Source organism: Phyllobates terribilis, unplaced genomic scaffold, assembly GCF_046119375.1.
Source record: "Phyllobates terribilis strain yellow unplaced genomic scaffold, ASM4611937v1 Scaffold_459__1_contigs__length_1442029, whole genome shotgun sequence".
NCBI lineage: Eukaryota > Metazoa > Chordata > Amphibia > Anura > Dendrobatidae > Phyllobates > Phyllobates terribilis.
In genome coordinates this window covers 1193248-1210271 of record NW_027363219.1, presented here as the reverse complement: position 1 = coordinate 1210271, position 17024 = coordinate 1193248, and positions in this window count along the sequence as shown.

Sequence of the window (17024 nt, the reverse complement as noted above, 5' to 3'; positions counted from 1 at the left end):
CCATTATATACTATATGGGGCCATTATACTGTATGAAGCAATATATAGGGCCCAGAATATACTGTATGGAGCAATATATGGGGCCCAGTATATACAGTATGGAGCTAACGGCCGCCATCTTGTTCTGAAATCCCGCTTCGCTGATTGGTCCGGCCGGCAATTCCTGGACGGACAGACAGACGGGATAAGCCAATTATATAGTAGATGGGGCCATGATACTATATTGAGCAATATATGTCGGCCATTATATACTACAGTGGTGGCCAGAAGTATTGGCACCCCTGTAATTCTGTCAGATAATACTCAGTTTCTTCCTGAAAATGATTGCAATCACAAATTCTTTGGTATTATTATCTTCATTTAATTTGTCTTCAATGAAAAAACACAAAAAGAATTGTCCTAAAGCCAAATTGGATATAATTCCACACCAAACATAAAAAAGGGGGTGGACAAAAGTATTGGCACTGTTTCAAAAATCATGTGATGCTTCTCTAATTCATGTAATTAACAGCACCTGTAACTTACCTGTGGCACCTAACAGGTGTTGGCAATAACTAAATCACACTTGCAGCCAGTTAACATGGATTAAAGTTGACTCAACCTCTGTCCTGTGTCCTTGTGTGTACCACATTGAGCATGGAGAAAAGAAAGAAGACCAAAGAACTGTCTGAGGACTTGAGAAACCAAATTGTGAGGAAGCATGAGCAATCTCAAGGCTACAAGTCCATCTCCAAAGACCTGAATGTTCCTGTGTCTTCCGTGCGCAGTGTCATCAAGAAGTTTAAAGCCCATGGCACTGTGGCTAACCTCCCTAGATGTGGACGGAAAAGAAAAATTGACGAGAGATTTCAACGCAAGATTGTGCGGATGGTGAATAAAGAACCTCGACTGACATCCAAACAAGTTCAAGCTGCCCTGCAGTCCGAGGGTACAACAGTGTCAACACGTACTATCCGTCGGCGTCTGAATGAAAAGGGACTGTATGGTAGGATACCCAGGAAGACCCCACTTCTTACCCCGAGACATAAAAAAGCCAGGCTGGAGTTTGCCAAAACTTACCTGAGAAAGCCTAAAACATTTTGGAAGAATGTTCTCTGGTCAGATGAGACAAAAGTAGAGCTTTTTGGCAAAAAGCATCAACATAGAGTGTACAGGAAAAAAAATAGGTATTCAAAGAAAAGAACACGGTCCCTACAGTCAAACATGGCGGAGGTTCCCTGATGTTTTGGGGTTGCTTTGCTGCCTCTGGCACTGGACAGCTTGACCGTGTGCATGTCATTATGAAGTCTGAAGACTACCAACAAATTTTGCAGCATAATGTAGCGCCCAGTGTGAGAAAGCTGGGTCTCCCTCACAGTTCATGGGTCTTCCAGCAGGACAATGACCCAAAACACACTTCCAAAAGCACTATAAAATGGTTTGAGAGAAAGCACTGGAGACTTCTAAGGTGGCCAGCAATGAGTCCAGACCTGAATCCCATAGAACACCTGTGGAGAGATCTCAAAATGGCAGTTTGGAGAAGGCACCCTTCAAATATCAGGGACCTGGAGCAGTTTGCCAAAGAAGAATGGTCTACAATTTCAGCAGAGCATTGTAAGAAACTCATTGATGGTTACCGGAAGCGGTTGTTCGCAGTTATTTTGGCTAAAGGTTGTGCAACCAAGTATTAGGCTGAGGGTGCTAATACTTTTGTCTGGCCCATTTTTGGAGTTTTGTGTGAAATGATCAATGATTTGATTTTTGCTTCATTCTCTTTTGTGTTTTTTCCTTGCAAGCAAATTAAATGAAGAGAATAATAACAAAGAATTTGTGATTGCAATCATTTTCAGGAAGAAACTGAGTATTATCTGACAGAATTGCAGGGGTGCCAATACTTTTGGCCACCACTGTATAACCTGTAATATTATACTTTTCAAGAAAGGCATCCATGCCCTTCTTAAATTTTAATAGTGAATCACTCATTACAACATCATGCGGCAGAGAGTTCCATAGTCTCTCTGCTCTTACAGTAAAGAATCCGCGTCTGTGATTATTATTAAACCTTCTTTCCTCCAGACGTAGAAGATGCCCCCTTGTCCCCGTCTCAGGCCTCAGAGTAAAAAGATCAGTAGAAAGGTCTTTGTACTGTCCCCTCATATACTTGTACATAGTAATAAGATCACCCCTAAGCCTTAGTTTTTCCTCAGTAAATAACCCCAAGTGTAATAACCTGTCTTGGTATAGCAGACCCCCCAGTCCTCTAATAACCTTGGTCGCTCTTCTCTGCACCCGCTCTAGTTCAGCTATGTCTTTCTTATACACCGGAGACCAGAACTGTACACAGTATTCTAAGTGTGGTCGCACTAGTGACTTGTATAGAGGTAAAATTATGTTCTCCTCATGAGCATCTATGCCTCTTTTAATGCATCCCATTATTTTATTTGCCTTTGCAGCAGCTGCCTGACACTGGCCACTAAACGTGAGCTTGTCGTCCACCAATACACCCAGGTCTTTTTCAGTTCCAGTTTTGCACAGTGTTTTTCAATTAAGCATATAATTATACAATTTATTTCCTCTGTCCCAGTGCATTACCTTACATTTATCCCCATTAAAGCTCATTTGCCATTTATCAGCCCAAGGTTCTAGTTTACACAGATCCTCCTGTAATATAAAATTACCCTCCTCTGTATTGATTACCCTGTAGAGTTTAGTGTCATCTGCAAATATTGAAATATTACTCTGTATGCCCTCTAAAAAGTCATTAATAAATATGTTAAAAAGAAGGGGGCCCAATACTGACCCCTGTGGTACCCCACTGTTAACTGAGACCCAGTCTGAGTGCGTTCCATTAATAACCACCCTTTGTTTCCTATCACTGAGCCAATTCTTAACCCACTTACATATATTTTCCCCTATCCCCATTGTTCTCATTTTATGTATCAATCTTTTGTGTGGAACTGTATCAAAAGCTTTTGAAAAGTCCATATACACAACATTCACTTCATTTCCTTGGTCCAGTCCGGAACTTGCCTCCTCATAAAAACTGATCAGATTAGTTTGACAGGAACGGTCCCTCGTAAACCCATGTTGATATTGGGTCATGAAGTTATTCCTCCTCAGATACTCTAGTATAGCACCTCTTAGGAAACCCTCCAGGATTTTACACACAGTAGAGGTTAAGCTTACTGGCCTATAACTTCCAAGTTCAGTTTTTGTCCCCTTTTTGAATATTGGCACCACATTTGCTATACGCCAGTCCTGTGGTACAGACCCTGTTATTATGGAATCTTTAAAGATTAAAAATAATGGTCTATCTATGACGTTACTTAATTCCTGCAGTTCTCGTGGGTGTATCCCATCCGGGCCCGGGGATTTGTCAACTTTAGTGATTTTTAGACGCCGCCGTACTTCCTGCTGGGTTAAGCAAGTGACATTTAATGGAGAATTTTTGTTATCACTGACTTATCATGTTTTCTGTCATGCGATTTTCTTGTGTAAATACGGTTGAAAAAAATCATTTAGCATATTGGCTTTTTCCTCATCCTCATCCACCATTTCACCCAGACTATTTTTAAGGGGACCAACACTATCATTTTTTAGTTTTTTACTATTTGTGTAGTTAAAGAATATTTTGGGATTATTTTTACTTTATCTGGCAATGATTCTCTCTGTCTCAATCTTTGCTGCCTTGATTTGGTTTTTACAGAATTTATTTAATTTTCTATATTTATTTAATGCCTCATCACTACCTACTAGCTTTAGTTCTCTAAATGCTTTCTTTTTGTCACTTATTGCGCCCCTTACAGCTCTATTTAGCCATAGTGGTTTCCTCCTATTTCTAGCATGTTTATTCCCATAGGGTATACATTGTGCAACGGTCCTATTCAGGATGCTAATAAATGTCTCCCATTTGCTTTGTGTAGCTTTATGTCTCAGGATATCGTCCCAGTATATTGCACTAAGATCATCTCTCAACCGTTGGAAATTTGCCTTCCTGAAGTTTAGTGTCCTTGTAACCCCTCTACTACCCATCTTATTAAAGGTTACATGAAAACTTATTATTTTGTAATCACTATTACCCAAGTGACCCCCAACTCGTATATTTGATATGCGGTCTGGTTTGTTGGTAAATATTAGGTCTAGCAGTGCCCCCCTTCTTGTTTGTTCCTTAACCAGTTGTGAAAGGTAATTGTCTCTCATAGTAGTCAAAAACCTATTACCTTTGCTTGAACTACAGGTTTCTGTCCCCCAATGTATTTCAGGGTAGTTGAAGTCCCCCATAATAATGAGTTCTCCTTGAGTCGCTACTTCATCTATTTGCTTTACAAGGATATTCTCCACTGCTTCCATTATTTTTGGAGATTATAAGAAATATTATAAGAAATAAGTAATTTATTATTTTTTCCCCTTCCCCTTATCTCCACCCACAGGGACTCTACATTTTCATTATATTCACATATATTCTCCCGCAAGATGGGTTTTAAGGATGATTTTACATATAAACACACACCCCCCTCGCTTGTTTGTACGGTCATTTCAGAACAGACTATAGCCCTGTAAGTTAACTGCCCAGTCATGGCTCTCGTCCAGCCATGTCTCAGATATCCCCACCATGTCATAATTATTTTCCAACAAAATTAATTCTAATTCCTCCATTTTGTTGGTGAGGCTTCTGGCATTAGTGTACATGCATTTTATGTATCTCTCTGTACCTCTATTCCTTCTTACTTTATTGACTGTTCTAACCCCACCCCCAATTTCTTTATTTGTGCCCAGGTCATTCTCTGCACTATCTTCCCCAGCTATAAAATGAACACCCTCTCCCCAATCCCTAGTTTAATCACTCCTCCAACCTTCTAGCCATTTTCTCCCCAGCACAGCTGCACCCTCCCCATTGAGGTGCAGCCGTTCCCTAGCGTAGTCGGCCCAGTTCTCCAGGAACCCAAATCCCTCCTTCCTACACCAGTTCTTGAGCCACTTATTTTTCTCCCTAATCTCCCGTTGCCTCTCTGGCGTGGCACATGGTACAGGTAGTATTTCCGAGAATACCACCTTGGAGGTCCTTGCTCTAAGCTTGCAGCCTAATTCCCTGAAATCATCTTTAAGGACCTTCCACCTACCTCTAACTTTGTCATTTGTGCCAATGTGCACCATGACCGCTGGGTCCTCACCAGCCCCTCCCAGTAATCTGTCAACCCGATCAGCGATGTGCCGGACTCGAGCGCCAGGTAGGCAGCACACTGTTCGACGATCCCTGTCTTTGTGACAGATTGCCCTATCTGTTCCCCTAATAATTGAGTCCCCCACTACCAGCACCTGCCTGACTTGCCCTGCTCTCCTATTTGCCCCCTTACTGGAGCTGACACTCCTCCGGCTTTCAGGGGACATGCCTTGCTGCAGCAGTGCTACCCCTGTACCGACACCCCTCTCATCTGCCTTCAGCCTTCTCTTCAATCCTGTTTAGTTGCCTTCTGTCAGATACACACCACCTCTCTCTTCGGCTTGAGCCAGACTACAATAACAAGTTCACCACAGTCCCCCTGGGGCTCTGCTAAAACACTCCCTGTCTCCTGTGACCGTGTTAAGCCCTCTAGTTGCTGGATGCTTCTGAAGCACAACACTTCCTGTCTCCTGTGCTTGTGTTATTTGTAACAGTTGCTGGATGCTTTGGAAGCAACAGCACTGCTTCTGCATGTCACAATTATCTTTCCACCATCTCATTCAACCCCTTCAGCTGACCTATCCATCAAAGTCAATGGCTACCCACTCTCCCCAGTCCTACAAACTTGACTCTGATCTTACATAGTTACATAGTTACATAGTTACATAGTTTATAAGGCCGAAAAAAGACAAGTGTCCATCCAGTTCAGCCTATTTCTTGTGCACTGCAGCTATTCCGCAGCGTTGATCCAGGGGAAGGCAACAAAAAACCATGAGGTATAGGCCAATTTACATCACTGAGGAAAAATTCACTTCCCGACACCAATCTGGCAGTAAGATTAAATCCCTGGATTAATTAACTAAGCATAAGATGTAATTTTATTGTTCTCAAGAAAGGCGTCCAGGCCTCTCTTGAACTCTTTAAGTGAGTTGGACATCACCACTTCCTCTCCCAGAGAGTTCCAGAGTCTCACGGCTCTGACCATAAAGAATCCCCTTCTATGCTGGTGCAGGAACCTCCTTTCCTCCAGACGCATAGTGTGCCCCCTCGTCTTTGTCACCATCCTTGGTATAAACAGGTCATGGGAGAGATCTCTGTACTGCCCCCTGATGTATTTATACATGTTTATGAGGTCTCCCCTAAGCCTTCTCTTTTCCAATGTAAATAGGCCTAATTTTGACAACCTCTCTGGGTATTCTAGTCCCTCCATTCCCTTTATTACCTTAGTCGCCCTCCTTTGTACCCTCTCTAGCTCCAATATGTCTTTCCTGAGCACCGGAGCCCAGAACTGTGCACAATATTCTAAGTGCGGCCTTACCAGCGCTTTATACAGAGGAAGAACAATGTTCTCATCATATGCCCCTATTCCTCTTCTGATGCATGCCATGACTCTATTTGCCTTCGCAGCTGCTGCCTGACACTGGGCACTCCAATTTAATTTGCTGTTAACCAAGACGCCCAGGTCCTTCTCCATGTCAGATTTCCCCAACGGTTTCCCATTTAATATGTATGGGTGACTGCTGTTTTTCTTTCCCATGTGCATGACCTTACATTTATCGGCATTGAACCCCATTTGCCATTTTTTGGCCCAACTCCCCAATTTATCTAAATCCTCCTGTAGCTGTGCCTTGTCCTCATCTGTATTAACTACTTTACAAAGTTTAGTATCATCTGCAAATATTGCTATTTTACTATGCAACCCTTCCACTAGATCATTAATAAATATATTAAATAATATAGGGCCCAAGACAGACCCTTGAGGCACCCCGCTAGTAACCCTGACACACCCTGAGCTTACTCCATTGATAACCACCCTCTGCTTTCTATCACTCAGCCAGCTATTTACCCACTTGCACACATTATCCCCCAGACCAAGCATTCTCATTTTTATACCAACCTTTTGTGTGGCACGGTATCAAACGCTTTGGAGAAGTCAAGAGAGTCCACTGACTCTCCCCGGTCCAGCTGTGAGCTCACCTCCTCGTAGAAGGCGATCAGGTTTGTTTGGCAGGAGCGATCCCTCATGAATCCATGTTGATATGGAGTTAGACAGTTATTATCATTAAGATATTCTACAATAGCATCTCTAAGAAATCCTTCAAACAATTTACCCACAACAGACGTTAAGCTGACTGGTCTATAGTTCCCAGGGTCACTTTTAGACCCCTTTTTGAATATTGGTACCACATTTGCTTGGCGCCAGTCTAGTGGGACAGTCCCTGTCCATAAAGAGTGCTTGAATATAAGATACAGCGGTCTGTCTATCTCATTACTTAATTCTTTTAGTACCCGGGGGTGTATGTCATCTGGGCCTGGTGACTTGTCTATTTTGATATTATTTAGGCGTTTCTGAACTTCCCCCTGGGTTAGGTGGGTGATATTTAGCGGAGGATTTACTTTATCACTCTGCATTTCCTCTGATAAATTGTTTTCTTTTGTGAAAACAGTGGAGAAGAAGCTATTGAGTAGGTTTGCTTTACCCTCATCGCCCTCTATGATTTTACCCAGCTTATTTTTCAATGGGCCAACGCCATCAGTTTTAATCCTTTTACTGTTTATATAGTTAAAGAACAGTTTGGGATTCGTTTTACTTTCCTTGGCAATTAGTCTCTCTGTCTCCTCTTTTGCTATTCTTATTTGTTTCTTACAGATTTTGTTTTTTTCCCTATAAGATATTAGCGCTTCCTCGCTGCCTTCTTGTTTAAGTTTACCGAAAGCCCTTTTTTTGTTTTTCATTGCCCTCTTGACTTCCTTATTTAGCCACATTGGCTTCCTCCTATTCCTAGCCCTGTTATTCCCATAAGGTATGTACCTTCTACAGTGACTATGTAGAACTGTTTTGAAAATGTCCCATTTTCTATCCGTGCTCCTATTACTAAAGATACTATCCCAGTCTATAAGGTGAAGGGCATCTCTTAGCTGATCAAACTTTGCCCTCCTGAAGTTCAGTGTTTTTGTGACTCCCTTGCTGGGCACCCTACTGAAGCACATGTGGAATTGTATAATGTTGTGGTCACTATTTCCCAGGTGCCCCCCGACCTGCACCTCAGTTATTCTGTCTGGCCTGTTAGTTAATATTAAGTCTAAAAGGGCCGTCCCTCTAGTTGGTTCCTGCACAAGTTGTGACAAATAATTGTCTTTGATAATTGACAGAAACCTGTTTCCTTTCTGAGATCTACAGCTTTCGGTTTCCCAGTCTATATCGGGGTAGTTGAAGTCCCCCATCACCTTCTGTATCCTCACCCATTCCTAGTAGATTGTTTGTGAGCCTTCGCTTGCATGGTCCGCTCTCCTCTTGTACCAGTCGGTGACTCTTTTTTTTGTTCAAGATTATTGTACTTGTTGTTTGCTATGTATAGCCCTTTTCACATGTAAAGCTCCATGGAATAAATGGCGCTGTAATAATAAATAATAATAATTATACTATTTGTACTGTGGGTCAATTTTCCTGGTGTCTGCAGCTAATTTGAGCTGTTTTGGCAGCTTTTGGGTCCCTTTGAAGGTGTTGTGTATGCTTTTGGTTTTACCTTTCATTGAATGCAATGGGATTCGGATTTGCTCGGCGAACCGTTCAGCGAACATCGGGAAGTTCGCCAAGCAGAACCGAACTTTGAAAGTTTCCTCATCTCTAGTGTCCATCTGGTGTGTTTCCTGTAGTGCAAGGGGAGTAGGTCCCCATTATACTATTTCTACTTTGGTGAAATTGATGTCACTTTGTTGGTGTCTGCCCCTATTTTTTCAAAACATGGAGACTCCAAGTTGGGTTTCCATCTGCTGGGTTTCCTGTAGTGGAAGAGGTGTCGGTCCCCATTATACTATTTTTACTCTGGTGAAATTGATGCCACTTTGGTGGTGTCTGCCTTTAATTTTTTTAAATCTGGAGACTCCTCTTTGGATCTCCTTCATGTGTGTTGCCTGTAGCGCTAGGGCTCTCAGATCGGAAGGCGTGCACTTACTTTCAGTCAACTACCTGTGTTACTATCCTTACATTTTTCTATCAATAGTAGTCTATGAAACTGATGTTTGTGCCACCTGAGTGTGGCTGACCAGAAAAGCAGGTTGAACTGTTGCATGTGGTATCAGGGCTCCCAGCACAGCAGGCCTACACCGATCCCTCACCCACCCCATCTTAATTTGAAGTTAAATTCAAAGCTATAAATGCTGGCCCATACCCTGATACCTCATGCATGGCCCATGGCTGACTGCTGCTGTGCCATTATAAAATTTGTACTGTGGGTCAATTGATGCCACTTTTCCTGGTGTCTGCCCATAATTTGAGCTGTTTTGTCAGCTTTTCGGTCCCTTTGAACGTGTTGTGTATGCGTTTGGTTTTGCCTCCCATTGAATGCAATGGGATTCGGATATGTTCGTCGAACCGTTCGACGAACATCGGTAAGTTCGCCGAGCAGAACCAAACCAACCCTTGAAAGGTTCGCTCAATTATGATATTATTAAACATACCAACAAGCAGTTCTGTATATAAGAATAATCTAACCAGAAACACCATAGATGTTCAATATATATATTTGTGCATATAAGTTGTTAATAATATGCAAAGATGAAAAAAGAAAGTCTGTAGATACAGTCACTTTCTATAGAAAGGAGCAGATGATGATTCCGCTCTTCAGGCCTTTGGTTGCACTTGAGCTGTTTTTGGACATTCAGGTCTGGATCACACATGACGGAGAGGAGAAGAGCAGGAATGTGTGATCTATGCAGTTGGAGTTTTCCTGGATTCCTACAGCACTGCGATCAACCATACGGCCTTCTGTTTCACCATGGCTAGGTAGATGAAGGAGCAGCCGCTTCTTCTCTCTGTCCACAGCCAGGTAGTAGAAGAAGCAGCCGCTTCATTCTGTTGCTACATGGCCAAGTATGAGAAGGAGCAGCCGCTTCCATCTCTCTTTACTTGGCCAATTATAAGAAGGAGCAGCCGCTTTCTTCTGTCTGTCCATATCCAGTAGGTGAAGGAGCAGCCGCTACCTTCTTTTTTTCCTGTCTGGTAGGAGAAGGAGCAGCGGCTGCCTTCTGTCTGTCCATATCTGATAGTCGTCTCCTTACCACCACATTGTAGATGAGTCGTCCAGATGGTGACATAGCAAGTATGGCTGAAAGAAATCCTTCAATTTCAGCCTTTAATTACTTGCTATGTTGATCCAGAGGAAGGCGAAAAATAACCCTGAGGACTCGTTGTTCGATTATCCTCATATCAAGGGAAAAAAAATCCTTCCTGACCCCAAATATGGCGATCGGAATGAATCCCTGGATGTTTGGTGCTCGAATCTACGTTGATGTTATGTGGTGGAAGATCGGTAAGTTTGTCACAGTCCGGTAAATAAGAAAGTCCAGTGTAATTGTCTCATCCGATTAATGGAAAGCTTCATTCCTAGATGTTACTGGAATGGGGCTGATTTATATCAGCCTAATCCTCCTGTAAGGAGAGAAATATATTCAAAATAAAGAAAGTTAGGCGATTCTGCACTATCATAAAGTCTGAGTACAATGTTGCGAGTTGCACAATTAAGAAAGGGTTCGTGGACCACAGTAGTGCTCAGCTAAATACACCCCAGACTGGGGAAACAATTGCTGTCCAAAAATAGAGAAAAGCGTCACTCACCGTATAAAATTACTTTTTCATTAATGTGCTTTAAAACATATTGTCGGGTCTGTCTGACCAGCCACACCTGCTCCTTCTCTCTCTCCCTGCTGATATGTTTTAAAGGACATTAATAAAGAAGTAATTTGATATGGTGTGCGCCGCTATTCTCCATTTTAAGACGAGAAATATACACATCTGAGAATCGTCTCCTCACATATATAATGTATACCGGGGGGATATAATGATAAGGTGTATAGTGGATATGTGTGTTACTGGGCATTGATAACACTATGGATGTCCCTATGTGCTATACTTACATCATCGCCCCATCGGAATGGTGGGTCGGCTTCGCCGGACTCCACGTCGAACCAGTATATAGGGTAGAAGAATGGGCGCTCTCGGATGAAGGATGTTATAGCATACCGGGCAGATGGAGATTTGCAAAGAAGCTGGAAAATGAGAGAGACCATTAATCATTATATTACGGATTATTACTGATACGTTATTACACAATGTCCATGGACTCTCCACATCATATCTTATAGCTTTCCTTATAGTCCTTCATCTTCCTTCTTTCTCTGATCCTACTTACGCCTTCTAGGATGTCAAGGGCATCGTTGGGCATCCAGTCTGGAATATCTGGGACGTCCTCCTGCAGAGACCGGTGGTATTCCTCCAGTGTGCCGCTGCCATAGAACGGTTGGCTCCCCACAATCATCATGTACAGGATGACACCAAATGAAAAGGAATCTGCCAGATGATTGAAGGCTTCTCCATCCATTATCTGTGGGAACATAATATAGGAGATGAGGTGAATATACCGGGGAGGGGATTTACACACAGAGGCCATGAGGACCAGTCTGTGATTAGATATGAGCAGGATACTCAGATTAATACTCAGTCCTACTATCGCCATCAATCACACTGGGATGTTTTTTACCTCAGGTGCGATGTAACCCTGAGTGCCAACTTGTTCTTCTAATAGGTCATCCTCGCCCATATTCATGACTGATAAGCCAAAGTCAGAGATTTTTATATGTCCCATGTCATCGATGAGAATGTTCTGTGGCTTCAGGTCACTGAAGGGAGAAGGAGCAGATACTGATTGTGAGGATAATTCATGAAAATAACTTTATACAATAGATATGTAAGGAGACAACAGAGATTTATGAAGATGAACTGATTACCAATGTATCACGCCATGTTCATGGAGGAACTGGAGTCCGCAAACCATTTCTGCCGCAAAGAGTCTGTGGAGTAGAAAGTAGAGGATGGATCAGTGGTTACATACACTCTAGGACTACAATGTACGGGCAGCAGATTATTAGGATTTGGCTGTTAGAAGTTTACCTTGATGTTTCTGTGACACCCCAGGGGTCTGGTTGCCACAGTGATAGAGATATTATGTCTGAGAGCAGGTGGGAGGTCCTTTGGTCAGGGATCCTGTGCATGCCACACCTCCTGCCCAGTCTTGGGAGGGGAAGAACTTCCCCTGTATAAACCCGGGGCTGAGGCAGGGTGAGTCAGACAAGGAGAGTGGAGAAGAGAAGCAGCATAGGAAACAGCAGAGTTACAAGGAGTCAGGGGCTGGCAGCTACAGAGCTCGCCCTGACTAAGAAGATTCTTTACCGGACCCGGAGTCCGAGGCTGTGGGGACTAACTCCTACCCAGCAGCAGAATCCGTCGGGCAGGGGATTTCAGGTCCTCTGGCCCAGAAGCCCGAAGGCACGGTCACACGCGTGGGACCAGCACCGCCATCGTGGAGCGGAAGCCATTAGAAGGCCCCGAGTCACCGGCCATACGGGTGAGCACCACACGGTACACTCAGGGACGTGGGCTACTTACATCAGCTTCTAGCAAGGTAGCCAGAAGAGTACAGTCAGTTTGGGAGGCCTACAACTACGCCTGGCCAGGGGAGATCCCATCTGCTCAAAGACTGACCAGGCCCCGTTTGCTAGCAAGTACTCCGGGAGGGTCTGTCGTTGTTACCAGTAAAGACCCTGAACTACATCGTACCGTCTCTGAGTGGTTCCTGCTACCCCCCATCATCCACGTCGGCTGCCCTGAGGCCATACCCCTCCCGTTGGGGGTTATACTATCACGCTGCACAATCCTACCACCGGCCTCAGCGGTCTGCCCTGCAGCAGCAGCTTCCTGGCTGCACTCAACGGGTGGCGTAGTCATCAACTATTTACTACTAATAGACTGCCGTCTAGTTTGACTCCCTGGGCACGGACCGGGTCACCGCCACGAGATTACAACCCTCCACGGATCCGGCTCCGGGTAAGCTCCCGCGTGCGCACCGCAGCGCGACACAGGCCCAGGGGCGCGTCAAAATTGGCGTAGTCGGCAGGATCTCGTGCCCGCAACCACCGGGTACTGCGTGCCTGAAAAGCAAAGACTGTTCAAACTTACCAGTGGTGAAGATTCCCGCTATCCGTGGAGGTTTCCCGCCATCCGGCGCCATCTTCTACCTTCTTTCCGCCATCGGTGAAGTTTCCCGCCATCCGGCGCCATCTTCGGCCTTCTTCCCGCCATCCGTGGAGTTTTCCCGCCGTTGGACGCCATCTTGGGGACGCCGCGCGGGAAGAAGAGGGGCGTGGACTCTGAAAGCGCGCGAGAACTGAAGCCCCGCCTCACGTCCGGACGTTGCGTAAGGTCCTGGAAGGAGCCCAGCAGACGCCGACGTCACAGGAGCGCGACGGAAGGTCCTCAACCCTGACGATCCACTGCGGAGCCGCGGCCTACGGAAGAGGATCATCGCAAGGTAGGCCACGGTCCACTAGGGGGGAGGAAGATGTCGGATACGGAGGAGAGCTTCACTGCCCCAACCCCCGCCAGCGCTACCGCTGCTGCAGTTATGCCCTTCACCATGCCCTATATCCCGGGAGCAGCTTGGCTACCCCAGTACTCAGGGGAGTCACATACCCTGCATGACTTTAGAGAAAAGCTGGATAGCCTCTTCCAGGTGTACCCCTCACAGAAGAGCAAAAAGTGAGCATCCTGGTGGCCCAACTAACCGGGGCAGCCAAAAGGGAAGTAAAATCCTGGCCACCTGGGAGGAAGACTGTCGCAGGGATATTAACCCGGCTGAAGGACACCTTTGATACCCGCACCTCAGCCGAGATTAAGCTTAGATTCTACGGGTGCAAGCAGCGAGCGCATGAGAGTATAAGGGACTATGCACTAAACCTACAAGAGGCCCTGAGGGCCATAAAGCAGACCGACCCTGATGGGGTGGGAAACGAGGACAGGCTGTTGACTGAACAATTTATAGAGGGTTTATATTGCAATGCCCACCGAACCCAGTTGCGGGCAATGGCCTTACAGGATCCCCATCTGGACTTTGCACAGTTCAAGGACAGAGCCATCCGGGTGCTCCGAGAACCGACACCAGGTGGCGTTGTGACCCACAGACGCCCCACTACCACTTACTACCAGGAGGCGGCACCCTTGTCAGCAGGGCCTGTGGGAGCTGATGCGCAGGCTTTGGACAATGACCCGGCTCCAGACCTACACCATCAGGTCCAAGAGCTAGCTAAGAGCGTTGCTGCGCTAACCCGAACTGTGCAGTCTTTACAGGTTTCCACCCCAGGGAAGATCCAGCTGGCATCCGGACCGGAGGACATCCCGTGGCGTCGACCAAGGAGGACCCCACCGGCCAGAGGAAGACCCAGTGACCGATACAGCGAGGACGGACGACCCATCTGCCGCCGCTGCAATCAATCCGGACATATGGAAAGGTACTGTTCTTTAAACGGGCACAACCTGGGGTAGAGGGCCAACCCCCAGGAAAAAGATCACCAGGCCCATCGAACTGGCGCGACAGATATGTGGGAGGACGTCCAGTCTTGCCTGTGGTACTGGATGGCATTCCCATGAGTGCCCTACTGGATACCGGGTCACAGGTCACCACCATCCCGTACGTGCTCTTCAAGCAGTACTGGAATGACTCGGATATTACCCACTACCCTGACGACGACTTGAGTATCATCGCCAGCAATGGCCAGCCCGTGCCACAGATCGGATTTAAAGAGGTGGCCCTCAAAATCGGTAGAGTCGAACTGGCCGCACAGGGACTGATCATTGTAGATATTGATAAACATGAGAGTCACCCAAAAATAACTCTAGGAACTAACGTAATTGAAAATTGTCTTGCAGAGGTGATTTTCCTTTTACAGCAGGTTGCCAAGAACGCCAGCTCCGGCGAGCAGCGGGTGCTCCAGAAAGAGATCCGGGCACTGATGCAACGGCAACAAGTGGAACTCTCCGGCGGTGAGATTGGTAGCGTAAGAATGTGTGACCCTTTTCCTATTGCCATGCCCCCAAAAAGTGAAATGATGATTTGGTGCCGGGCAGCTATTGGTCTGAGAGGAAGAGATTACCAGGCAATGGTAGAACCAATTTACTCAGACAGTAGGCCCACCATTTTGACAGCACGGGGGGTGGTCAATGTACGCCATGGGAGGGTGCCCATTCGCATAATAAATATCGGGGAGAGGGAAGTGTACCTGCCCCGGTATGCCACGCTAGCCAAATTATATACCACTAATCAAAATTCTATACAATCTGTGGAACCCTTGCCTCCATCTCACCCGGAGGAAGGTAACGGCTCTAAGAAAGACATGGAGGACTGGTGTCAGCAACTACATTTGGGTACTGATTCCACTCCCTCACATCAGAAACAAGGAGTCTATCGGGTGGTTCAAGAGTACGAGAGAGTGTTTAGTAAACACCCGTTAGACTTTGGGCGGGTCAAGGGGGTAGAACACCGCATCCCCACGGGAGATCATCCTCCCATAAAAGAGAGGTATCGACCCGTACCCCCTGCACACTACCAACACGCCAAGGGGATGCTTCAAGACATGAAGGAGGCTGGGGTAATCCGGGATAGCTGTAGCCCCTGGGCAGCCCCACTAGTTTTAGTCAAAAAGAAAGACAACACCATGAGGATGTGTGTAGATTACCGGAAAATCAACCGTATCACACACAAGGATGCGTACCCCTTACCAAGGATAGAGGAGTCATTGGCTGCTTTAAGATCTGCTAACTTCTTCTCTACCTTGGATCTCACTAGCGGGTACTGGCAGGTTCCTGTAGCAGAGGCGGACCGGGAGAAGACCGCATTCACCACCCCGATGGGACTTAGCGAGTTCACCTGCATGCCGTTCGGACTCTGCAACGCCCCAGGAACCTTCCAACGATTAATGGAGTGCTGTCTGGGCCACAGAAACTTCGAGACGGTCCTGTTGTACCTGGACGATGTCATCGTATACTCCAAAACTTATGAGGACCACCTGAAACACCTGGCGGAGGTGTTCGAAGCTCTGGCGAGTTACGGCCTAAAGGTGAAACCCTCCAAGTGTCACCTCCTGAAACCAAAGGTGCAATACCTGGGACACGTGGTGAGCGCTGACGGAGTGGCTCCCGACCCCGATAAGATCACCGCAATTAAGGGATGGCCAAGCCCCTCCAGCGTAAAAGAAGTGCGGCAGTTCCTAGGGTTGGTAGGCTACTACCGAAGGTTTATTCCCGGTTTCACCAAAAAGGCAGCGCCTATGCAGGACCTCCTGATAGGCCAGTCCCGGAAGGCCAAGAACCAGAAGCCGCCCTTCAAATGGGAAGAGCTAGAAGAAGAGTCCTTCCGCCAGCTGAAGATGGCCCTCACGGGGGATGAAATCTTGGCGTACCCGGACTATAGCCAGCCCTTCATCCTCTACACCGACGCCAGTAACATCGGGCTAGGAGCCGTACTGTCCCAGATTCAGCAGGGGAGAGAACGAGTAATCTCCTATGCCAGCCGAAAACTGCGACCCACCGAAAGGAACCCCGAGAATTACAGCTCATTTAAGCTAGAGTTCCTGGCCGTGGTATGGGCAGTCACCGAGCGCTTTAGGCATTACCTCGCTTCTTCCCGGTTCACCGTATACACAGATAACAACCCGTTGATACACCTGGACACGGCAAGACTCGGTGCCCTGGAGCAGAGGTGGATGGCCCGTCTGTCCAACTACGAGTTCACAATCAAATACCGGGCAGGACGCTCCAATACTAACGCGGATGCCCTGTCCAGGATGCCCAACCTGCCGGACGAAGGAGAAGATCCGGAGGGACTGGAAGAAGTTGAACTCCCTGCGTTCCACCGTCATGGGACTATCCAGTATTCCCACCGGGTAAGGGGTAAGCAGGCTGCTACGTTGAACCCCTTACCCCACTACAACTGGGCGGAAACGCAAGACAGCGACCCTGCCGTCCGACTAGTGAAGGAGATGCTGACTCGGCCGG